The sequence below is a fragment of the Melitaea cinxia genome, chromosome 9 (genome assembly GCF_905220565.1).
Source record: "Melitaea cinxia chromosome 9, ilMelCinx1.1, whole genome shotgun sequence".
NCBI lineage: Eukaryota > Metazoa > Arthropoda > Insecta > Lepidoptera > Nymphalidae > Melitaea > Melitaea cinxia.
In genome coordinates this window covers 2,237,695-2,264,055 of record NC_059402.1, presented here as the reverse complement: position 1 = coordinate 2,264,055, position 26,361 = coordinate 2,237,695, and the positions used below count along the sequence as shown (strand labels likewise).

The window sequence follows — 26,361 nt, the reverse complement described above, 5'->3', positions numbered from 1 at the left end:
TATCATTATTAGTAGTAGTTATCATAAATACATGCTCTTTAAACATCGTTACCAAAAATAATGTTCTTAAGTAGGTATATTTTGAAACTACTTGCAATTATTAAAAACATAAAAAAAAACATGTTTAAGACCTACTTTTTTTTTTTTTTTTTTTTTTTTTACAACAATGCTTAAATCGTCTTAAACAATGTACATAATTATAAATAACCAATAAGTATGAGTGTAATTGACAAACACAAGGCGTTCCCCTCACAAAATTTTCTCTCACGCGTTATCTTTCAATTTTAGTGACTTTCCTATCGTATACACCATTGTTTTGTTTTTTATTAAACTTCAGACAATGCTACATAAACAATATTGCATTATTTTCGTGTAAAATATCGATGTTTTGTTGTTATTTTACTTTGTTTTGTCATGACAATTGACCTTGGTTTACTTGACATTGCAATTTTTACTTTTACTGGAAAATCTTTAGTGGCGATGCCAAAATCAATCTATTTTTTTTTTCAGTTATTTATTTCGCATTTTATTCATTATTTCCGTCACACGTTTCTACGCTTATTATCATGATTGCCAACGTATAAACGATACTCGTACGTCAATGCAAAAAGTAAAGTAGGTAGTATAAGTGATAGGTTTAATTTTAAAACTAGCTTATCTAATATTTTTTTTTTTTTATTACGAACAATTAAAAAAATACAGAACAACAATTAAACAGATAAATAAATCTAAAATAAATTTTTATTTTTTAATTTTTCCTAGGTATTTTGTGTAAAACCCCGTTATTTAAAAAGGTAACATACGAATCTATGTATACCTATACCTTTCGAATCATTAGACGGCAAGTATATACCTAGATGCTTTGTTATTATACACTTGAATATTGTAAATGTCATCACATTGCTATAAATCTTGTAAAACAACACTATTAGGTAATAAATCACGTATTTCTACGACTTGCAATAATTTAACTTCGACTGCCAATCGCAGATATTTTCAGACCATTTACGGTTGTACCTGTTTTATAGTCCTACTTTTGGATACCCTTCTCTCGATTTCGACTACATTCGAAATAATATCGTGATGCCCTAAATAAATATATTCATGTTCCCAACTATCTATTAAAGACACAGACTATACTATATAATCACGTGGTTTTTAACCGACTTCCAAAAAAGGAGGAGGTTCTCAATTCGACTGTATTTTTTTTTTAATGTATGTTACATCAGAACTTTTGAGCGGATAGACCGATTTCGACAAATTTTGTTTTAATCGAAAGGTGGTGTGTGCCAATTGGTCCCATTTAAATTTATTTGAGATCTAACAACTACTTTTCGAGTTATATCTAATAATGCGTTTTTACTTGACGCTTTTTTCGTCGACCTACGTTGTATTATACCGCATAACTTTCTACTGGATGTACCGATTTTGATAATTCTTTTTTTATTGGAAAGGGGATATCCATAGTTTGGTACCATAATAAGGAAACCAGGATCTGATGATGGGATCCCAGAGAAATCGAGGGAAACTCTCGAAAATCCGCAATAACTTTTTACCGGGTGTACCGATTTTGCTAATTTTTAATTTAATCGAAAGCTGATATTTATCATATAAATTTTATCAAGATCTGATCTATTTTTTCGTCGATCTACGTCGTATTACTTGTCGATGTAATCGAAGTCGGTTTTTTTTCGTTTGCGAGCAAACACAATTATTTTAGAAGTGATGCTCACTGCAACTATTCCATGACCAAAAAAAACCCTGGATTGAAGTAATATAAAATATAAATATAAAAACATAAAATATTTAAAAAATATCGTAAAAAAATCGTAAATAAATTTTCTATTTATATGAACGAAATTTTAACGCTTGGTTGAAAATAATAATAATAATAATGTGTAGTATTGTAAATACCAAACAAGAACCGTTGGGTTTTTAGTTAATATTACTTCACTTACCAATATTTAGTTAAAATTAAGCCAACATTAAAACTAGATCACTTAAATTCTAAGCGATCTAAATAGCCACGAGATTGCTTCTAACCTTTCAAATGAAAGCCTGAGTAATATTTACAAGCAGCTGGTAAACTGGACGCATACATATTATTTAGGTAACCGATTAGTTTGGCGACAACTTAAATGTATGGAAAATATCTTAAATATTTTGAAACGATTTTTTTCTTAAAGTTTTATTTTAATACAATTAGTACCCTTTTAAGATGTTTAACATTTAACAAGATCAATTAAAATTGTGACCGTATTAGAAACAAATATTTATTAGTAGTGCAGTATTTTTAGAGTTATATTATGTAAATATCTAAATCAACTTTAAAAACTGAGGTAGGGCACAGCAGGAATTTCCTGCTCAAAATATGGAGCAGCCCGACTGGGGTAGTATCTCGACCTTACAGAAGATCACAGCAAAATAATACTGTTTTCAAGCAGTATTGTGTTCCTGTTGGTGAGTAAGGTGACCAGAGCTCCTGGGGGATTGGGGATTGGGTCGGCAACGCGCTTGCGATGCTTCTGGTGTTGCAAATGTCTATAGGCTGCGGTAGTCGCTTACCATCAGGTGAGCCGTACGCTTGTTTGCCGACCTAGTGACATAAAAAAAAAAAAAAATTGCGCGTTATATTTATAAGCAAACAAAATCATAAACTTTAAGATTTGCTTTATGCCTTACTTAACAAACATACAAAATCCATTCAAGAATATATTGGATTATTAATTTAACCAATCACTTTATATAGGTGAAATCATTTAAATTTTAAATGATTACTGTATGAGTAATACACTTCTGAGTTTCATAATAATTCGAAGTAAATCTATAAATCAAAAGCATTTCGCAGAATTGATTTTAAACTTGTTGAGCGACGATTCAAAATCCCACGTAAATTTAATTTTAATGAAACTTTCAAATTACTCATTCTACGTAAAAATGAGATATTTTTTGTCGTTTTTCACACAAAAAAAAAGTATAGATACACACAATTACACCAATTATTCCAGTAATACCTATAATTACAATTCACTTATATAACAAAGGATTATTTATAGACAAATGGCGGTCTTTTTGATAGACGTAATAGACCAAAATAATTAAATATTTTTACGTTTTTAATGAAATTTTTTAATACATAATAAGTACTTGCTTGTTATTACACTATGTTACATGTAGTGCACTAGCATGACAACAAAATTCAATGACATATCATTACTTTGAGATAAATAGCGTACGTGTATGTTTTTTTCATTGTGTACCTACCGTTAAATTTAAACGCTATAAGCAATGATTTTGTTGTATCGTTTTATTTAATTATCGATTAAAATATTTTTATTTTACATTAAACAACAGAAATTATTATACATATTACACATTTAGCTATTTTACAAAAGCCCAATGCGGCTGTATTTTCTACCAGGCGACCATAGCTGCATAGAGGATAGTCTTCTTAGTCAGACACTCATGTCAGAGTGGTCGTGGTAGCTACTGTCGAAGTACACGGTGGGGTGTTCGATGGGTCGATAACATTTCCGAGGGTAGCTCTCCTGGCTAGAGAGTAGTAGCTGGAGGATAGCAGCGTATTATAAAAAATATTTTCACCATACATACAGCTATAGAACGTTGACAAAAGAACAGTAGGATAGTATTTCGCTACTTCTCATGTGTAATGATATTATTGGTCGTAGCTTTGATTCTTCTCGTTGTAACAAGATGTTTTATAGCCCAACTTATTTAATAGGCCATCATATAAGTATAAGTATAGTATGATAAGGAAATAATAATAATACAAAAAAAAAAAAGAAAAAAAAATTGTACCATACATTAGATTAAGAACCGGTCGGTGGACTCACGTCTCTTTTGGAGACAATAAAAACATAGTCTGACTTGAACAGCGATGTTGCTGAGTAACGCCTACCTTGAAATAGAAAAAAATAAAAATAAAAATTACGTTTTTAGGATAAAAAAGGACATGGGTTAATAAGCCCGTGGATGTGTATATATATAAAAAAAAAAAAAAAAAATAGGCCATCAAACCTAGATCCTTATGCCATAAAGTACAAATTAAGTATTATGTTCGTAGTCGTGACTTACGTAACGTTGAAATGGATCGTGTATGTTTCTTAATATATATACCAGTCATCTTATTCGAAATTTTTTATCAATCATACGAATATGGTAAAATAAACGGCAGATGTACAAATCGTGACGTGCTCGCAGCGATTGCACATCCTGTCTTTCGTAATATCTTCAAATACGTTTAGGAATTAAGTAAGGAGAACTATACATGTTATTTATTTATTGTACATAAAATAGGAACGTACAATTATATAATATAACTAGCATTTCGCCCCGGCTTTGCACGGGTATTAACGAAAATTTTCTAAATATTTTTTTTTCTAATTTTTTTTTTGAAGATATAATATATCCTAAGTCACCCGCGGATAGTGCAACTTTCCAACTGGGAAATAATTTTTCAAATTGGTTCACTGGTTTCGGTGCCTATTCGATGCAAACAATCAAATCTTTTCTCTTTATAACATTAGTAAAGATAACTTATTGTGGTCCTGTCAAAGAACAATGATGTTTTTTGTATTTTATTATTTTTTACTGTGATAAAAATAAATGGTTATTCCATATACATATATTACTAGATCGTAATTTATACCTACTACAAAAATATTATTCTGTCTAGTGCCAACTCAAAAATCTTAAAAACATGTCGTTTCAAAGAGCAAATATAAATTTCTTTGTTAAGTTTTTACTGCTACATACTTATACTTTACTCATATTTATTTCAATTCTGTGAATTTATACGTTTCCGAAAAGAAAGAAACCTATATATTTAACTTTTAATAACACATATTTAATTTACAAAGGAACTCAAACAAACATCCTGATGAAACACATAAAAACTTTTTTTCTAATAATAAGTCTCTATAAAAATGTAAAAAAAAAATACATTTAGGTACACAAAGTCCATACACTAAAGGCCTAATTCGTTTCGTATCATACACGTGAATCTTTTTGTTATATAAGATGTCGTAACCGTTCTGAAATCCATGTTTTAATGACAGATGTGTACAAATTACTGTAAGGAAATCTTTTGCGGTTGTTTGGGTTTATGTTCCGTAAACACAGTAATTACACTGTCGATGTAACATAACGTGTGTATTCTGATCTTAACGATTAATACAATAGTAAGAGCTATTACAATTCTACAATAATATGGCACTTATGGCATAATACAGGAGTTAATTTAAATTACAGTTTTTATTAACAACCGCTCTGGTGTAGCGGTTTGTGTGCTATGTACGCGCCTAACAATCGGCGGTTTTCGTGTTCGATTCCCGCTCGGATGGATATTTGTATTTTTACAAATATTTCTTTCCAGTGTGTATGTTTGTTCTTATGGGTCCGTATGGCATATCCGTGCCTCGGAGAGCACGTTAAACTGTCAGTCCCGATTGTTATCATATACACCTGACAGCGATCGTTATTCATGGTAGGGAATATATCCGCTAACCCGCAGTGGAGTAGCGTGAAGGATTAAGTTCCGATCATTCTCCTACATGGAGAAAGAGGCCTATGCAGTGGAATGTTACAGGCTGAGTCGTATTCATCATATTCGTATTCGTAAAGTTTTTACAAGGTAGCACAGGCTGCAGGACTCCTAGTTAGTGTATGCTACTTTTAAGCACAATCAATTAATTTTTTTTTTTATATTTAAAACTAGTTTTCGTAATTTAGTCGATATTCAAAACTAATTTTTTCCGTATTACTTCTATAACATCGTACAATAGGTTTTTTTTAATAGAGAAAACTTAAAAATTAAATTTAGTTTAAAAATTTCAAATTATGTTTCATTGACTTGGTTTGAAAATAATTTGGTTTCAATACTCAGTAGTAGTATTTGAAATTCTCTATTGAGTACACTATTATGTACTTTGTGGAATACAGACTACTTTTAAATTTGCTATTTTCTATATTTATATTATAGAAGTTTTCCTTTGTTCTTATGCGTTAATTTAAGGGTAAGCAGTGATTTAAACATTCCGTTTTGATTAGATTAGTCAGTTTATTGAAAAACTGTAATTATATCTACACCATGCTCATGGGTATGGAGTAATAATTTTCTCTGTCACAGATACGAAACTTTTTTGAAGTTTAAAAATATGAATTGATTTTCTACGTGACATTGGCGAAATAATCTGTGCTCATTGGGAACTATTGAAAGCCATTTTAAGAAGAAGAAGAAGAAGAATATTAATTGATCATTTTTTATTTTGTCTTTGAAAATACATGATTATTTAACTATGGCTGTATAAAGATATGATAAATGATTGCGCTGTACAAAATATTTATTTATAGATTGTTATATTATAACATACTATAACATATTATAACATTCGTTATTTTCGTTACACTCGATATTTTATTTAATATAGCATTAAATAATATTTATGTTAGGCACTTATGCCATAGAGGATTATTTATAAATGATCAAGGCTACTTTAGTTTCGTAAATAAATACTTACCCTTTTTAAGTACATATATCATTACAACATCATAAAACATAAACGTAAGTCGCAATATACCTAAATAACTCATCGTTTGCAGAGTTACAGTACGTAAATTATATAAAACACTATGGATCTTGCATTACTTGTCAAAGAGTAATTCTCGTACGTATTTGTAAAGGTTTTATAAACTTTAATGAAAGAAGTTAAGGGGTAACAAATTCTTTAGACTTTCAAGAAAGTTTCTTTATATATTTTATCGCCTTTATTAGTATAAATTAAAAATATATCGAACTTATTAATATTCTACGAGTTAATAACTGCGTTAATTATTTGACATACATTTTCGTAACCAGGTGGCCTTAAAGGTGAACATTACTCACTGCACACTTGAAAAATTTCTCTGAACACCTTGAAAATCAAATAGACCTTTAATTATAAAACAATCTAGCAAAACCATCAGGTCATAAAAAGAACGCTAAATTTTTCTACAGGTGACACTTTAGATATATAATTAAATTCGGTTGATTAATTTAATTGAAAGAGATATAATTATTAGAAATCACTTAATTTACTATGAAAATTATAACAATTATTAAATTATTTGCAAATATGTAATTTTAATTTCATATTGCAATACCGATAAAAACTCGATGGCTCAAATTATGTGTTCGTGGCATCTATATATTAATACGTGAATCAAAAACTCTGTACCCCTTATTACGAAAATTGCGCGGACGAAGGAGTATGAAATCTCGCACAATTATACTTTATATAGAAAAGGAGTGCAAATTGCAATTTTTTTTAACCTTAATAATGTTCAAACTTATCATTTAAAATAATTATGGTCGAGTTTTGACCACTGAGCGATCACTAGTTAACATAAATTTACATAATTTCATCAATATTTATGATAGCTTTCACTTACACATAGTCGCGCTTTTATTTTTACATCTGCTATTAAAGATTCAAAAATCAGACTAAATAAAATCGAAAAATCACGACGATTCGACCATATACCATTTTATTACAAAAATAAATTATGATTACTATAAAAATAAATTCAGCTTTACATTGTTTTTGTAAAGATTTGTACATTAATTTATTATTTTAGACAACTGACAAATTTATAATGCACCACAATCTTCTCACGCTAGAGCTCACTAATGAGTTTCAGTAAAATTGTTATTTAAAAACCAGACGCTGATCACTGACTAAATGATCATCATTGTTATGAAGTAGCATGGGCCCCTATTATTCTAATACAAACATATTCTTCGATTGGTTAGTGACTAATAACCTTTACTGCCTACAGATCCTTTTTTGGAAAATCAGACGGTAATCACTGACTAAAATAGTCATCACTGCCATAAAGTGACAAGGCCCCCACAATTCTAAATTACTCAGGTTCTTCAATTGGTTAGAGGCTGTCCTGACAGTTTGTGCTTATTTGGTATGCCATATATCAAATTATATTAACATTTATCTTCTTGAAAAGAAACAAAGAAACAAAGTTGCAGACCTATGCCTTTGATAGACCTTTTAATCTTTAACCTATTGCTTGTTTATAGAGATTTTATAGATATTATTTGTAAATACTTGAATTACTACAATAAACCTAAATATATCCAAAGAGGTCACATTTACAGAATGTTGTTTATAGCATAATCCGATTGGTTCGTAGTTTTCGCGGTATAACCGAGCAAAACAAACCGGCTCTCCATTTTTTAATATAGATTTAATGTATTAAATATTTTATTTACTACATAATTACGTACATATACATATGTACATGTGTAAAATTTGCTTTAAAACTGATTACCAGCAATATTTAATTTAAAAAAGGAGATACGTTGTGAGCATTCCGCCATCTTAGTTACAATCAATATTTCTGAATCAATTTTCTGATTTCTTAGTTCAATGAACGGGTATAGGATTTTGACAGACTACAAGGAAAATCACGTATTTATAAATCATAGTATTTTAGGAATAAACAACCGGGTGATATGTGCAAGACATTTACTAAAGAGATATTATTATAATGTGTTTTAGATGTATTTGAAAAATTTCATTGCACGTATTTAAAAACGGAAAACAATGTTAAATAGAAATAAGAATACATACTTGCCACTCATCTTATGATGGATCTTACAAACGTTTATTATTTTATTTAATATTATAATATTTACGATAGGAATTGGGGGTTGATTAAAACACAAAAATACAGTTGTTTTATTTTACAATTTCAAAAAGTATGGAGTACACTCTACATTTTCTCATTTCATTCAAGATGGCCGCGATCTGAAACAAAGAAAAACAGCATTAAAATTATGAATATAATTGGCAATTTTTCTACTAAGATATTTTTCAAAATTTTTTACAGGTAAAAAATCTTTGAAAATGTATATTTTTATTGCTAAAATATTAGATAAACTAGCAATATATATTTCTTATATTTCAACTATAAAGTTATTACTGGCAACATTCAAAGGCTAGATATGTATTTTGTAGTTCAAAATATATACATTTTTTGTTAGTTGTAAAACCTCATTCAGATGAAGCAAATATTAGATAGAGTCACGCGCAGCATCCGAGAGAAAACGGCTTTCTCTCATCTCGTCCGCCTAACCCGACACGATTGTTACGTCACAGTTCAGTAATTATTTGTTTTCTTTGAATAACTTGAATATTATTATACAAAAGGTAAATCGCTGTTTTATCATAACAAAAGTGGTATGTTAGAATTCGTATAAAAATTATTGATTTAAAAAACAGCTTGAATTATTTAATGATAGACGTATATTTTTTTTAGAAAAGTGATTTAGTTATTATCTTTATTACAAATTCTAAAGTAAAAATGTTAGTCTGTTAATTTACTAAATAGAGCTGATATAGGGTAAAAGCTTGTATGGTTAAAAGTAATGTAGTTTACTTATAGTAACTTAAGTAAAGTAATTGACTTTCTGTCTTAATAAAATGACAAACGTCAATCAAAAGTAAAAAAAAATATATTATTATTTAATAAAATATAGTAACTAAAATTAAATTTTGGCGTTATTAAACACTACTATTTATAATCTATATTTAAAAATATAATTCATTTTTTAAGATATTTTTTTAAAATGTTTTTGTCAAAGGTTTTATTACAAAGGTATACCTGAGACATAAGGTTTTATGATTCACGCGGGCAGGGCGTGGTTCTTACGTAAGACACGACCAAGGAAAACATGGAAATTATGTACTGTAGCTACACATAAATATTTATAAAATTTCCACATATGTAAATTATATTTGTGAAAATTGATGTCAAGCAATAATGACTTTTAAATTTTCCTTTAACAGTTTTGAGGATGGATGAAAAAAATATTTTTTTTAATTATGAGCCTTTATAACTTAAAGATACCTCACTGAACAGCCTTGGTAATAGTAAAATAAAATCTTCGTAAAACTCCTTTGTTTATTCGCATGCGTATGAATTAAATTTAGGCGCGAAAAGTTTTATGACTTGTGAATCACTAATCATTATTTTATATCCTGTTCAGTTAAAGAAAAAAATCACATTCTTAAAAAATCTTAGAAAAATGTCTTCACGATATTTATGCAAACTAATATATCATGATGATTATATAATAAATGATTAATGATAAAGTAATCAAGAAAGGAAATTGTCATTACAGAGAAAGTTAATTAGAAATATTCCGGTATATTACGAAACTTGCGCGTGCACATTATGCAAATCGTATTCAAGATCAAAGCAAATAGATCACGTAACTATCGATAAACAAACATACGCCTCGATGCTTTGTTAGCTTTAGATTATCACACACTGAATATCTATAATGACTTTAAAAAAATAATCTTGAATAATTTAGTACTGGTGATGACACATTAAAGCTTTTATACGTACAAATAGTTTGCCTCTACTACGCACAAATAAATAATAATAAAAATTCAGGAAAGGTGCACATTGAAAACATTATTAATCCACAGTTCAGTGTTGCTTGCAACCCTCAGATACATTTTCTTGTCTAAATAACCTCGCATACCGGTAAAATAAAAAATACGTTTGATAAATTACGGTAGTTACATTGAACTACTTGCACTAATTTGTTCTTTGTTAATAAATTATGATATAATAATAATCGCACTAACTAGTTAAAAAAAATTACGACTCGTTTTATTAATATTTTCACGTCCACCGTTAAGCAATTTGTATTGTGATAACCCTCCACCAGACAACAACAGTGTTCATTTTGCATTTATCATTTTTTCTAATCTTGGATTGCTGTTATTAGGATTTTAGACTAAAATCAAGTTAATTACAATTTATTTTTTCACTATACGATATTTGACTTGAGTTAGTGAAGAAAGAAAGAGAGGAACGTGGTATAAAGTCCTTCATTCACTATCGCGAAGTTCCTCCGACCAGACGGGAATTGTGTCTGGTGGGCTTCTGGCCCAACGGTTATTTCCGGGTTCTTGTACATATATTTAATCGCTCAGATAACTTTAACATTGCGTTGTATGACACGTCAGTTCGTATGTGACGCGATAGAGGTCGCCATACTTTGTACGATAACAACCCTTTATCAAGTAGATTTATTTTATACAATATACATTATTAATAAATTGGAATTTTCCATTTTTTTTTTTAATAAAGCAAGATCGTAAATCCTTCTTATAATATCAGACCATAATAGAGATATACATTACATATATACAACGATTCATTAACATTTAGAGTCACAATATTAATTATAAAATGAACAACGTATAAAACGATTTGAAAATAGCTCGATCATTACAAAAGCAGTCGATAAATGAATGCGATGGGCATATAAATGCTAATTTTGTTAAATCTGAGCCAAGGCTGGCCACGTGTGCTGTTTCGACACACACAGCACGTATTTAGTTATTTAGGCTCAGAGTGAACTAAGGCCTCTTTCATTATGATAATTTTAAAGTCCAATATAGATAATATAATATAAAGTAAAAAATTATACAATTAATACAATAGTGTCAAAATAGGACGGATGATAAGATCAAAGTCAAGTAAGATAGAGAAGACACGAAGGAGGTGAATCTTTATGGTCGAGATTGCAACCTTAATTGAATTTTAAAGTCCGTAGTTTAGGCAAAGGCATGTAAGTGCTTTGTAGCAAACCTTGCTGAGATTCTCGTTAAATAATTTGTTAAAGGGTTGAATATGTATTTAAGATCGTATTTTGAATGTTTTTATTTTCTGGCCTTTTATTGAAGGTCAAGGACTGTTCCTTCCTTGTTCCGTAAAATAAATATCGAGTTTCTGCAATAAACGCACTAAAGAAAAATCAGCAACGTAAGAAACATCAAATGCTTCAAATAATTTATCTTTGGTTTTTGTTTGGTATAGTCAACAAGCTTAAAAAACATGTTTAATGAAGATAAAGCTCCTAAAAATATGATCCAGAATGACGTCTAGAAAAATTGCTCGGAAGGATTGTGGTTATACAAGATTAAATTTTTCTACCGACCTATTTTTCTAGACGTCGTTAAAATCACATTGTACTTACAAAAAAAAGTTTGAGTATTGGATATTAATTGAATAATATGTACCTAAGCACTATGTTTTTTATACTTCGAAATATGACCCATTTATAATGACACACACACTTAAGGAAATCGATTGCTTTTTTTATAGTCGTAATAGAAATAAAAAATTCACGACAATTTAACAAAAAAATTACAAAAAAACACAAAGTAACATAGTAGACACAAAACCGATTGAAATTAATACGCTATTACAAAAAAAAATTCATGGTCAACTTTGTTTATTCATTCTACTTGATATTGTGTTACGAAATGTGTATTGGTAGCAAACGAGGCATTTCCTAATCAACTTTAAACAAGATGGAGGTTCTCATTTATATCGTATTTTTTATATAATTATGTTACCTCAATTTTTTTTATCGAAAGGTGGTGCTTGTCACTTGGTCCCATTTAGATTTGATAGTGGTCTGATGGTACTTTTTGGGCTATCTCAAATAATGCGTTATTGAGAATAATTCCGTTTGCGAGCAAATACAATTATATATCGTATCTACATAATAAATATTGTTATTCTAGACACTGCTCGACCTTAAGATTGTCTAGTAATACAGGTCTTTTCATTCATTTAAAACGTCAATTATAATATTTTTTGTTTCTTATTTACATGCTACTGTGGATATAAATTGTTTGCCACATTTAAATATATCTATAATCTATTTAATGTTTTTCTCTCTTTATTTAAATTACTTTGGATACACGGAGCTTACATGAGTGATTACAAAATATGAACTCAATGTTACTTATTATTGTTTGTATCATTACATAGTATAAAACAAAATCACTCCCCGCTGTCTGTATATAGATCTTTAATACTACGCAACGGATTTTGAAGCAGTTTTCATTGGTAAATGGAGAGATTCCAGAGGAAGGTTTATATGTATAATACATCCATAATATAGTTTAGGAACACTAATAAATTTTGCAACCGTGCGAAGCCGGAGCGGGTCGCTAGTTTGAAATAATTTGTTGTCTGCGCAGACAAATCAATTTTTCTATTAAAATCTCATATCTCTGCAATAAAGATGTCTCTAATTTTTCTCGGTTTTATCTTTTAGTTAAATATCTGTATCTGTAGAGTCTGAGTTTAATAAATCCTTAATCTCAATTTCTTTTTCGAATATAAAAAAAAAAATAATTATTTCTTTTTACTAAACTGTTATAACTTAATTTTATATAAGTCGAATGATAGCGAGATTTAAATGCGTCGATTTCCTGCTTATACGTTTTTCTATGTCACATATGGGCTTAGCTATGAACGTGGTTTCCTAACGAGAAATTATACAACTTTCGATTGGAAAAAAATAAATAAAAACCTCTCTTAGCTATTTGATACTAAACACGGAGATCGATGAGGCGTTGAGGTGTGAAAGCTAAACAAACATACTTTCACACTTAAATCTTTTTTTATACATTCCATAATTTAAAATATGAGATATCTAAAAAATAAATAAGTTAAGAAACAATTAAATTAATTTTAATCAAAATTCTTAGGTTAACTATAAATTGGTACTGGCATTTTTGTATAATAAAAATATGTGTATTTAAAAAAAAAATTATCACTACAAATAAAAATATTATAATTTATTAAGTAGCCTTACAGATGCATAAACTCGAGAACAATTAATAACACCGAATTTCTTAAGAACTTGTCAATGTCATAAAGGATAAATAATACGAAGGGACTTAATCTGCGCGGCTTATTTAAATGTTAATATTATGTTACTTATTATTGTGATATGAAAAAGTTGAATCTTAACTACAAAAGAACTTGAGCTATAAGTACATCTATACTAATGTTATGAAGCTGAAAAGTTTGTTTGTTTGTTGTTTCAAACGCAAATCTCAGGAAGTACTTGTTCAAAGTGAAAAATTATATTTTTGCGTTATATAGTCCATTTACCGAGAAAGGCTATATAATATTTTAGTACGTATTTTGCTCAAATTAATGCGACTGAAACCGGGGGTCACAGTTAGTATCATTATTTATTCTATTATCTAAAAAAAATACAACCGCAGACAAAATATGGTCACTTCCACTCCCATTTTTTTTTTTCCACATAAAAACCTCCTTACAAGTTCATAACATCGAAGAGCCTCGATCACCTTGAAGCAACATTCCTACAAAATCATTCTACCTACGTACGTAAGGCTACTTACGGCTTCCTAGATAACTACAGCCTTTGTTATTTTATCATACCGTACAGGTGACATTGCGTTGATTTCATTCCAATGGAATTTGGAGCATGTTATAATACTTAAATACGTCTTTGTAATTTAATATAGGCTAATGAACAATGAAGTACATATGTATGTTAGGCTTAATTTTATGTCATTATTATTTGACATTAAAATTAAACACACGTGTAGGAAACGTCTTAGCCTCATTCGAAAATCATGTATCATCCCACGCCTTAAACCTACTCGTGACTGTGTTTTAAACGAGTGCTCGGTTGCAAAACATTAAAACCTAAACAATGGTATTATAAAGGCAATTAAAGTTTACGTAACTGAAAGCCATAAGGGCTTTGTACCGTTATCTTTTCATAGCAGACAATAATAAAGTTAATATCATTGTCTATGGATAGGGAAAGGCACTGCCATATTGATAATATAACTTGTAATATAACAACTCGAAACGACTATTTTTTTTTTGTTATTAATTTAAAGTGACTGGATAAAATAATGTATCTATATATATTGATCCAACTTGAAGGATAGACTATATTTTATTTCGATTAATGACTGCGATATTTTTATTCCAAAGCTATGTAGTATCTCTATATATAAAAGCGATTGATCATTCAATCGTTCACTTACTGACTAATCAGTAAGTCTCCTCTATCTACGAAGTTGAAACTAAAGGGTATATTTTCACTGCAATACACAAATAAGATAGGATATTATTTAAATCCTTACGTAAATGAGTAGTATGGGGGGGGGTTACAGTGTATGTAAAATAATAGTATTTCGAAACATAGATATATAAAAATTAGTCTTACGACAGTGAAGAACGTTTTTTAAATTACATACATTGATGGCACGGTAATGGATATGCAAGATTTAAAAATTTTAAAATATGAATTCGAAGCGTCCATTTGATAGAGGCTTTGTATTTGATAGGTGTTTGTATAGTATGTCTATTATATACTGCCAAACTGTCGTGTGCAATACTGCAAAGCACAACCAGTAAAAAAATAAAAAATAAAATTTAGGTTACACTTGTCAATTATTATGAAGCATGAAAAAACGTATTGATAGTCTCTCGTGTTATATATGACGTAAGCTTACGTAAGCCCACCGATAAATTAATTTTAAATGTTTAAAAATTGAGAGCGAGAACAAAAACTAACGGTCACGTGTATTTTAATACATTGTGTTATATAATTTCAAAATAAAAATTAATTTATTTTAATTATAAATATTTTTTTTCCGTTTTTTTTTAAATTTAAATAGGACATTTATTACATACATAATTAAATATATAATTTAGCTTTTTAGAATATTATATTTATTAAAAATCAATAATTGTGTTTGCTCGCAAACGAATAAACCGATTTCAATTACATCGACAAGTAATACAACTTAAGTAAACGAAAAAAATTCAGACGAACAAACGCACTAGTCGTCACTACGATTTACGAGGGTTTACCTTAATTTCTCTGGGATCCCGTCATCAGATCCTGGCTTCCTTATCATGGTACCAGGCCTGGGATATCTCCTTTCCAACAAAAAAAGAATTATGAAAATCGGTTCATAAACGACGATGTTATTCCCGAACATACATTAATACGGTCATACTACTCATACGGTCGAATTGAATAACCTCCTCGTTTTTCGAAGTCGCTTAAAAATAGGCATAGTTTCAAGTGAAAAGTTGTAAAAAATCTATTCTAGAAAATAGTGGTAATAATTGACGTTTGCTTATAGAAGTCAACATCAGAAATAGATTATATACTTTCGGCAGCAGTAAAACTATCATTCGAAGGCAACGATTACCTATTTAGTAAAATTTACGTATAACTAAGGTACTCTTATGAATTATAATTATATTCTCAAAAATACAAAAGTTAAAAAAATATAATAAAGTAGGTGTAGGTGTATCTCCTTTTATAGATTACAATCCCAGTTTTGGAAAATACCGAATACCATTATTCAGTATACCTATATCTTATTATCATTACAGCCTTTACAGTCCACTACTGGACATAGGCCTCCACAAGTTTACGCCAAAAATAGCGTGAACTCATGTGTTTTGCCCATAGTCACCACGCTTGGCAAGCGGGTTGGTGACCGCAGGGCTGGCTTTGTCGCACCGAAGACGCTGCTGCCCGTCTTCGGTCTGTGTATTTCAAAGCCAGCAGTTGGATGGTTATCCCGCCATCGGTCGGCTTTTTAAGTTCCAAGGTGGTAGCGGAACTGTGTTATCCCTTAGTCGCCTCTTACGACACCCACGGGAAGAGAGGGGGTGGCTATATTCTTTAGTACCGTAGCCACACAGTACTATATCTACAGTATATCTTATTAACATACTACAAAATTCTTACATTATGTAGAATAAGACGCAATAACGTTGACATGAGAAATTCATCGTTTAAACTACAAATAGAATATGACATAATACTAAAATTAACACGCCAATAGCGTATCACACATTAACAGAGATTTAAGGCTAATATGCAAATTTAACAAACCTTATTTGACTGCCAACATGAACTGAGTCTACGTCTATTTTAGAAATTCGATAATAAATGTAAAACGTTTAATTATGCTATAGGTATAAAATCAAATTATAACCGATCTTTTGATTCATTGAAAATTAAAAAAAAATACAAGTATTTTAAATTGACATAAACGGTTTTTATACTTGTCTGTCAGACTGTCGGTCTGTCTTTAGCTTCTCTTGTGAGAGGGGCTTATATTCCAAATTACGAATCGCGAGAAAGACGTGGATATAGATAATTTCTAATTATTATCTCTATTTAATTTTTTAATTTTATTTCGAATAAAAAAAATATTAAATGTATTTGGTTAAGTAAGAAAGTACCCATTACTTTATTTATTTTTATAAAAGAAATTGTACCTACCTACTTAAAAATTACAATGTATTTCGATATAGTATGAAGAATAAATAAAATAATAATTAAATGTACATATATTACATAATAAACTTCGAAAATAAGTTTAAGCGTTATTAAATTTTTAATTGTAATTTTTAAAATACTTTCCATTCTTTGTAAAAATGTTAAATGAAAGTAAAGGTATGTCATAATATATGCAAAAGCATGTTATTATTAATAACTTAAAAGTAAAAATTTTATTTTATCATCCATTATATTATCATCCATTATTAATATTATTTTTTTATAAATTTTATTATTCCTAAAACGTTTTTTAAATTTTTTAAATTAAATATATAATTAAATATGACACATAAAAGCTTGCAATTTGCAAGCTTATTACGTACCTGATATTCTTATCTGTATTTGCAATTATTCTTGGCAGCATTCTACGCGGACGTATTACTTTATATCACATAATCGCAAGTGTAAAGAGCTGATTAATTCTTAAGTTATGCATTGTATATATGTAAAATAAATATAAGTATATAGATATCTTATAACATTAACATATATCTGTATATCTTATATCTATGTCCTATAACACTAGCATTAAGCTGCATACCTTAGTAACAGGCGACCGTGTGTGAATGTTATAAGACTATTATGTATATGTAAAATATGGATGTATACCGTACATAATTATACTAAAATACCATTTTTTACAATTTTTGTCTGTCTGTCTGTCTGTCTTTCTGTTTGTTTCAGCTAAACTCTGAAACAGCTGGGCTGATTTTGACGGGATTTCCACTGGCAGATAGCTGATTTAATAATAAGTAACTTAGGCTACATTTATCTTAGAAATTTATTTGTTTTATAATTCTGCAAACTGAACAATAACTTTTTTGTTAAATTCCACGCGGACAAAGTCGCAGACACTAGCTAGTCTTATGATAAATAAAAATAATAAAAGTCTTATAATATACATTTTACAGAAATACGTTAAGCAATGGGTCCCAGTTATTATCGTAGAAACCTGACAGTCATCGTAAGCAGCGTGCTTAAATTAAGCTCTGATCCGTCTCTTATATGAAGAAATAGACCTTTGCCCAGTAGTGGGAGGCTACTGGCTGAACCGATTGAGAAATACTAAAACCTATACCCAGTCTTGCACAGAAGCAAAAAAAATTAGTTTCGTGCAATTTTGAAACTGGGATATCAAATGTAGTGATTTTAATCATATAATTAATACCAAAGGCTTTAAGATAAAGTAGGTACGTAGGTTTTACTACAGTTTAAGATAAACCCAACGTTCAAAATTTCCAATTATTTTGAACGTTTTAATGCATTGATAAACTTGTTATGGTACTGTTATAAATATTCATAATTTCTAAATGTATTAATTGTGAAAACAGTATTAAAATCCTTATACTGGTTTACATAATGATAAAAATAGTTACTAAATGATAAAAAAATATTTCATGTATATTTTAAAAATATCTTTTTTTTTCATTATATATACAGTACACTAGATTTAAATCTAATAATAACAGTAAACAACATATTACATTTCATCATCATCATCATCATTCCAGCCTATTGCAGTCCACTGCTGGACATAGGCCTCAACAAGTTCGCGCCAAAAATGCGTGAACTCATGTGTGTTGCCCATAGTCACCACGCTAGGCGGGCGGGTTGGTGACCGCAGGGCTGGCTTTGTCTTGTTGAAAAATTGTAAAAAATGTTATTTTGGTATATATACCGTGTAAACATCCATATGAATTTAGTAAAAAGCGGTTTTTTTTTTAATATTACAAACAGACATTCCAATTTTTTTATTTGTATATATTATAGAAACTGCTTATAGGGGTGACATGATGACTTCGCGACCAAACTCCTTTAGTTAAATAATCTTTTTGGAATGTACAAATATGATAAGTAATAATACACAAAATATATGAATAATATAGTCGTTAAATGATTTCTAAATATATCCAAGTATGAATTTGCATAAAATCATTAATTTTATGAATAAATAAACAATGTTATAAAGTTACAGAAATACTGTCTCTACATTATAACCTCATAGTATTTCTAAGATGCAATTCCAACCGCAGACCAAACCACAAACTGCACAGGATACCAAGTTAGATATTTGTCTACAGTTAATTTATTAATACAAAGACTGTGTATACCGGATACTTATATTGCAAGTAACTGTAGGTGATTAAATATAAATGCAAACTTGAAATGTATTTCTAATCTGACTATACTCGTACTTATGTGTACGAATAAATGGATAAAATTACATATAATATAAAAATGATATTAATTATTTATTAGCAAATTTGAAAAAGATCTATTAAATATTAATATTGTTTCTAATATTGGCTATTATGAAATAATGATTAAATAAAATATTTGCGTCGAACAAGACTTCATTTGTTGAACAACGCAAATCTGCTTATATTATTACAAATGAGAAAGTATTGTAACTATGTTATTGTAACCTTATGCTAAGAATATTTTGATGTTAAAATAATAATTGTTAATATTGTATGTATTAATTAGCTTTAAGGAATAATGAGAGTAAAATTCGTTGTACTAACCTATTGTTTTGTCAACAGGCGGCAAGAGAGCGACGTCCGTTCCTGCGTCGAACGAAGGCAACAGCACCACCCGAGGTCACTGACTCCGAGAGTCCCGTTGAAACAACCACCAGCAAGTACAGGGGCACCAATAGATTCAAGTTACGGAAAACGGAAAAAACGAGCGAGAAACCGCGGGAAAACGAAACGACGACCGACAAACCATCGTCGACCACCGCTCAGACACGCAATGACAGACCCCGTAACTTCGTGCGGCGGCGGCTTGGAGGGGCGAACTGTAAGTCCGGTTTTTGCATTCTCAAACATTGACGCAATTCATCTCGTACCTACACGCGAATCTTGCACTTAAACAATACACTTCTCTGCAAATTAAAACTAAAATTCCTTACAATATTTTTTCAATAATTGCATTGTATTATCCTATGTGTACGGTGCATAGGTCTTTGATTCTCGGTGTTCGCATTGTTGTATACTATCGAAAGCTTGGTAATTGACTTCTAATTTTTATAATGAATGCATGTTTGGTTGTAATTCAACAGCCTTGTTCAGACACGTCCAACTGCCAATCAACGAGTAAAAGGCTACTTGTTATGGTTTCGTAACGCTAAGTTATTATGGGGGTGTGGTCGTTTATTAGATACACGAAATACCCATTTGATTGCTAAAATAATTATAAATGAGATTTTATGAGAATTTTAGGGTAAAGGTAAACCTTTTTTTAACGAATTTATTGTCAAAAAAATAGATTCGCCTGCATGAGAACAACATAATAAATGTAACAATACAAATAGCAGCTTTATAAGAAAGTAGTTAACGTAATAGAAAAGAAATAATTGTGTTTGCTCGCAAACGAAAAAAAAACCGACTTCAATTACATCGACAAGTAATACAACGTAGATCGACGAAAAAATAGTCAAGCAACTACGCGTTATCAAAGATTACTCAAAAAGTAGTCATCAGATCTCGATAAAATTTATATGTGACTACATGATAAACATCAGCTTTCGATTAAATTAAAAATTATCAAAATCGGTACACCCAGTAAAAAGTTATTAAGGATTTTCGAGAGTTTCCCTCGATTTCTCTGGGATCCCATCATCATATCCTGGTTTCCTTATCACGGTACCAAACTAGGGATATCCCCTTTCCAACAAAAAAAGAATTATCAAAATCGGTACATCCAGTAGAAAGTAATGCGGTATAATACAACGTAGGTCGACGAAAAAAGCGTCAAGTAAAAACGCATTATTAGATATAACTCGAAAAGTAGTTTTTAGATCTCAAATAAATTTAAATGGGACCAATTGGCACACACAACCTTTCGATTAAAACAAAATTTGTCGAAATCGGTCTACCCGGTCAAAAGTTCTGATGTAACATACATAAAAAAAAAAAAAAAAAAAAAAAAAATACAGTCGAATTGAGAACCTCCTCCTTTTTTGGAAGTCGGTTAAAAATTAAGTCTTTGTATATATTTCAATCGCTGTAAAAATGGCTATCATCCGAAATATATTTTCAGAGTTGGGACTTAAATCCAATAACTGAGTTTAACTTGAGTTTTTCATAGAAGATGGTAATTTGTTATAAAGTTGTGCTCTATCAAAATTAATAATTTTTTTTTGCAATTTTGGTTCTAATTTTTGGGAGAACTTGTAAGCTTGGTCGACGGGTTCTACGTTTATTGCTTCGTCACGTACGTAAACGTCAAGTTAGAATGTATTGATTTACTAATAATTTTTCTTATAAAAATACAACAACATTAATATTAACACACAAAGTTGTCATATTATTGATTAACTGACTTCAAAAAAGGATAAAGTTACTCAATATATATATATATATATATATATATGTGTGTGTGTGTGTGTGTATGTGTGTGTGTGTATAATTTAATGAGATATCTATACGAATAAATAAAATTGTAAAAAGTATAGTTTTTAACTGACTTCCAAAAAAAGAGGAGGTTCTCAATTCGACTGTATTTTTTTTATGTATGTTACTTCAGAACTTTTGACTGGGTGGAGCGATTTCGAAAAATTTACTTTTGATCGGTTGAAGGTGGTGTGTGTCATTTGGTCTCATTTAAATCTAACAACTACTTTTTTATATCTAATAATGCGTTTTTACTTGACGCTTTTTTCATCGACCTACGTTGTATTATTATACCGCATAACTTTCTACTGGATGTACCGATTTTGATAATTCTTTTTTTGTTACAAAGGGGATATCCTTAGTTTGGTACCATGATAAGGAAACCAGGATCTGATGATGGAATCCCAGAGTAATCGAGGGAAACTCTCGAAAATCCGTAATAACTTTTTACTGAGTGTACTGATTTTGATAATTTTTAATTCAATCGAAAGCTGATGTTTATCATGTGGTTACAAATAAATTTTATCGACATCTGAACCCTTTTAAGAAATCTTACCTTACCTTTTGAGAAATCTTTGATAACGCGTAGTTACTTGACTATTTTTTCGTCGATCTACGTTTTATTACTCGTCGATGTAATTGAAGTCGGTTTTTTTTCGTTTGCGAGCAAATACAATTATTGTTGTGAAATATGGATATCGAAATTTTTTTATTTTTTATTTTATTGTCTTCAAAAAAATGTTCATCAAAATCGTTACACCAAGCAAAACGTAATACATAAAAAATACAGTCGAATTGAGAATCTCCTCCTTTTTGAAGTCTTTTAAAAAGATCACAAGACACCTACAAATAGTCTCCAATCTTCATAACTTATCATCTATGATATGGATTTGTGATTGTAGACCATTTGTCTTAATAATATACAACCTAAATTATAGATATTAATCTTCAAATGGTAATAATAATATCACATTACTATTTCCTTAATTGCGGATGTTTCTATAAAAAAAATTATTCGATAATACTTCATCGATATCGAACATTTCAAAGCGAGTACCGCTCAATTTTCAAGAGCTTTTGCCGAATTCTTTTGTCCTAGGTTGTGATAGAAAACTCACTGTCAATAAATACGTTACTACAGTTACAAAATGATTAAAAATCGATATTAAAATTGAAAATTGTGTTTGTAAATCAAATCGACATAAGTAACTACATAATTAATAAAAGTAATTAAATAAATAAAAAGAAAAGAAAAAGAGGAAGATACAAAAGCTCCTTTTGTAATCCTTTCTTAAAAATGTAATAATTATTTAGCAATTTATTTACTTTACACAAAAAGTACGTACAAATTGTAGGTCAAAATAAATATACAGTTCAACTAAACGAGTACAAATGACCGTGACAGTGTTCACTACACCTCGTCGTCCTTACGTCCTCATAAGACATACCACGTGATTTTTATGAACACAACTATAGCCTGTAACGCCTTGCACTAAGACCGATAATTGTAAAAATGAAATTATAATCTGCACCGTTTAATTGTAGTAAATTGAATCAGTCGTAAGGTCGTCGAGTGCAGGTTGCATCGATGTAAACCAGTTACGATATTTACTCGTTTTCTATCTTCTGCATTTTCCCTCGTTATAAATATTTATAGAGGATATTGCTAATCAAAAACCAGTTGTGCTTATTGCTAATTTTAAGACATCTTTAATATCCACCTGACAAGTTTAATGAAATATCTTTCATAATAAATGACTTTCCTTACTTCTATATCTTATACGGATTTCGCTGTATTGCTTCTAAAAGCTGATGATTTTAAAATAATTTTACGACACGCAGAACTGACAAACAAACGTTGTTGACAATATATTTCGAAATGATAATAATAATAATTTTGAGGAACCTTGTACCAATTTGAATTTTTTTTTTGTGGTAGCTTTTTAACCGACTTCCAAAAAAGGAGGAGGTTCTCAATTCGACTGTATTTTTTTTTTTTTTTTTTTATGTATGTTACATCAGAACTTTTGACCAGGTAGACCGATTTCGACAAATTTTGTTTTAATCGAAAGGTGGTGTGTGCCGATTGGTCCCATTTAAATTTATTTGAGATCTAACAACTACTTTTCGAATTATATCTAATAATGCGTTTTTACTTGACGCTTTTTTCGTCGACCTACGTTGTATTATACCACATAACTTTCTACTGGGTGTACCGATTTTGATAATTCTTTTTTTGTTGGAAAGAAGATATCCCTAGTTTGGTACCATGATAAGGAAACCAGGATCTGATGATGGGATCCCAGAGAAATCGAGAGAAACTCTTGAAAATCCGCAATAACTTTTTACTGGGTGTATCGATTTTGATAATTTTTACTTTAATCGAAAGCTGATGTTTATCATGTGGTCACATATAAATTTTATCGAGATCTGATAACTACTTTTTGATTAATCTTTGATAACGCGTATTTACTTGACATTATTTTCGTCACCTTACGTTGTATTATACCTCATAACTTTTTACTGGGTGCACCGATTTTGACGTTTCTTATATAAATTAAAAGCTACTCTTCGTCACGTGGTCCCATTCAAATTTAATTGAGATTTGATTCGTAATTTGTGAGTTATATCTAATATTGCGTATTTACTTGACGGTTTTTTCGTCACCCTACGTTGTATTATACGTTATATCTTTTTACTGGGTGCACTGATTTTGATCTTTTTTGTATAAATCAAAAGCTAATACTTGTCATGTCGTCCGTTTTAAATATGATTGAGATATAATGAGCAATTTTTGAATAATCTTTGATGACACGTATTTACATGACGATGTTAAGACGACTGTGGTCATGTTCAATACTTTGCCACAACGCCATCTATCAAAATGTAATGAAATTACTTCGTTCACTATCGATCAAATTACAATATTCCACTAGAGTAGAGAGTAGCAGTTTATTCGTTATAAATATATTTGAGGTTTTAATTTTTGAGTTATCACTAATACTGGGTATTTACTTGGCTATTTTACGTCGACCAACGTTATATTAACCTCATTACTATTTTACTGGGTGGACCGATATCGATGATTCTTTTTTTAATCGATAGGTGGTGCTTGTCATGTGGTCCCATTTAAATATAATTGAGATTTGACTCGAACTTTTTGAGCTATATCTGATATGGCGTATTTACTTGACTGTTTTTGGAGTTTTCTCCTTAAGAATCGATTTTCATTTAAGGCCCCGGAATGAAAAAATTGAACAGTAAAATCTACTGAATGAATGACATTGTTAGAGATGGCGTTCAGACATTTTCTAATAACGCAATTAGGTTCCGATAGATGGCGCTATTGCATTCATTTATTTACAATTTGATATAGTAATAATATATTTCTTAGACTATTAAGCCTTTTTGTGCCTATTTAGACAGTTGATCTGAAGGGGTAAACTCCAGTCGTGCATCGGAGCTGTGTGAAAACATGAACATTACATATTTTTAATAAAAAAGACATAAACCGTAATTCAATATAAATCCGCTTCAACTAAAAAACCCGCCGTAATAAGCGATGTCAGCGCTTCGCGCGAATCGACGACGGGCCTTTTATGAAATTTCTGCCTACAATCGCTAACAAAATGTTAGAAATAACAGTAGAACATTATATAATTCTACAATTTTATAATGTCGCGTTATATGGAATACGAACAAAGTATTACTATTTTTTCGTCGATCTACGTTGTATTACTTTTCGATGTAATTGAAGTCGGTTTTTTTTTCGTTTGCGAGCAAACACAATTATTACCGTAGACGGTTGACTCTGAGACTCTGTCTACAGATGTAGACATAAACATGAACACGTAACTTATAAAACTAAAAACACTGACAAAGTTATTTATTTACTCTTTATTGTACAAAAAAAAACATCCATTTTATAAAACAATAAAAGAACAATGTACAACAGATGATCTTATCGCTAAACAGCGATCTCTTCCAGACAAACAACACAACGGTTCTTGACAATTTGCTTATAATTACGTAACTGTATTGCCAAATTTCAAAACCCATGTGTCCGAGGACGGGTTTAACTGTTTCGAATTGGCTACTCATGAGTAATGTAGTGGCATTTACACATACCAAACATTCACACGCGAACAGATTATCAAGAACATATTAGATTTTGCAATTGCAGTCACTTTTATGTAAATTTAAATGATTCATATAATATAATAAAAATATACAACCTTGAAGGGTATATGTCACTATCCAATCTGCGTCGAATAAAATATGTTATAAATCTTACTAATCTGTATAAAAGAACTTCTATTTAAACTTTTGAAATTCGTTTATCCTAGATCACCTGCCCTGCAGAAACCTGCGTTCATGGTTTTTTTTATATCACTAGGTCGGCAAACAAGCGTACGGCTCACCTGATGGTAAGAGATAACCGTAGCTTATAGACGGCTGCAACACCAGAAGCATCGCAAGCGCGTTGCCGACCCAATCCCCAATCCCCCCAGGAGCTCTGGTCACCTTACTCACCAACTGTTGATGTATCAAAAAATTTTTTACTCTTTTAGTAAAGCTTTTTTCTTTATTATCCATATAAAATATACACGGTCATATGTTCCTGAGGTAACTTTATGTCTGTTTTTGGTAACAGCCAACTGGTACACATATTTACATTCATACCTTTCTATTTACAAATATATGCCAGCTGGA

General features: G+C 30.1%; 1 long non-coding RNA gene across 1 annotated transcript; it reads right to left on the bottom strand.

The window, feature by feature from the left end:
* Positions 1–8,743: 8,743 nt before the first annotated feature.
* Positions 8,744–20,053, bottom strand: LOC123656746. Its single transcript, XR_006743588.1, has 2 exons — positions 19,777–20,053; positions 8,744–8,822 (listed from the first exon to the last, which is right to left on the bottom strand). It is a non-coding gene; the product is annotated as an uncharacterized LOC123656746 (long non-coding RNA).
* Positions 20,054–26,361: the final 6,308 nt, after the last annotated feature.